At 46.3% G+C, this 1476-nt stretch overlaps 1 non-coding gene across 1 annotated transcript; it reads right to left on the reverse strand.

Annotated features, from left to right (window-relative positions):
* Positions 1–1010: 1010 nt before the first annotated feature.
* On the reverse strand, positions 1011–1148 carry LOC114807223. The gene has a single exon (XR_003755275.1). It is a non-coding gene; the product is annotated as a small nucleolar RNA SNORA7 (small nucleolar RNA).
* Positions 1149–1476: the final 328 nt, after the last annotated feature.

Raw genomic sequence — 1476 nt, forward strand, 5'->3', positions numbered from 1 at the left:
ACTAAGTGCCAGGGAAGATTCTAGATCAGACACCGTCACTGTTTTCATGGGATTCACAGTCTAAGTAGGAAGGATATCAGATACTGAATCCTTATTTTACTTATGAGGGAACTGAGGCACAGAGAAATGAAATGACTTGCCCCAAGACACACAGCAAGCAGGTGGTGGAGCCAGGATTAGATCACAGGTCCTCTGACTCCCAGGCCTGTGCTCTTTCCCCCAAGCTACCTTGGGGCACAGCGTGAAGTTCCACGTGAAATTTTTATCACATGAAGATCTCATCTGGTTTCCTTTTTGCCTTCTTACCAACCAGATTCAGGCAACAGGAAATCAATAAGCCATGTCTCTCCTTTTGATTCATTTTACACAGAGGAGAGATTTCTGATGGAGCATGGTTCCCCTTTTCCTGGCTTCCTGGCAGGAGTGATGTAGATGGTGGTGGATTTTTAATCTTTTCAGGTGTTTAATTAACTTCATTATCTCTAAGCCTCCCTTCTACCTCTTATCCCTGATGCTTGGGCACTGCACGATGACAAGAACCGTCATTGTCCCGAAAGGGGAGCATTACCAGTAGCTCAGGTGAAAGTTGCACAGCTCTAGGCAGAATCAGTATCATGGCACTGGGTGAGGCAGTACAGTCAGATAAAGGATAGCTCACAGGGACAGGTACTGGAGGCCCCTTGTTTGATGATTTTTGCTTTTGCTCTGGTTTTTGCGTGAAAGTCGAAAAGACCCCCCCAAGTCACGTTGACTGTTGTGTATATATTCATATTTGAAGAAGACACCTCTTGCCTATGCTGTCGAGTCGTCTCCGACCCATAGTGACGCCTTGGACACATCTCTTCCAGAACGCTGCATCTCCATCTGCAATCGTTCTGGTAGTGTATCTATACAGTTTTCTTAGTAAAAATATGGAAGTGGTTTACCATTGTCTCCTTCCTCACAGTGAACTTGAGTCTCCGCCCTGTACTCTCTCCCATGCCGCTGCTGCCAAGCACAGGTGAGTTTTGACTTCTAGTAGGTTGCCTTCCACTCACCAGCCACTGCCCAAGCTAGGAGTAGAATGCGTATACCTCTGCTTGACTCTCCCTCCTGTAGTCGAGACTGGTAGAGTTGTGGAAACTCTCCAGGTGCGACCCTGAGAGGGGGAAAGAAGACATCACTGATGGTGAAATTCATCTATGAGTCCATGGGTGACTGAAAAGGCTAATGCTCCCCCCCTTCCCATTTTTTAATGGTATCTGTTAAGCACTTACTATGTGTCAAGTACTTTTTGAAGCATTGGGGTGGATACAAGATAATCAGATTGGACACAGTCCTTGTCCTACATGGGGTGTGCAGTCTAAATTGGAGGGAGGAGCATTTAATCTCCATTTTACAGATGAGGTAACTGAGGCACAGAGAAGTTAAGTAGCTTGCCCAAGGTCACACAGCAAGCAATTGGCAGAGTCGGAATTAGAACCCAGGTCCTCTGAT

The sequence above is a fragment of the Ornithorhynchus anatinus genome, chromosome X1, assembly GCF_004115215.2.
Source record: "Ornithorhynchus anatinus isolate Pmale09 chromosome X1, mOrnAna1.pri.v4, whole genome shotgun sequence".
In the NCBI taxonomy this organism is placed as follows: domain Eukaryota; kingdom Metazoa; phylum Chordata; class Mammalia; order Monotremata; family Ornithorhynchidae; genus Ornithorhynchus; species Ornithorhynchus anatinus.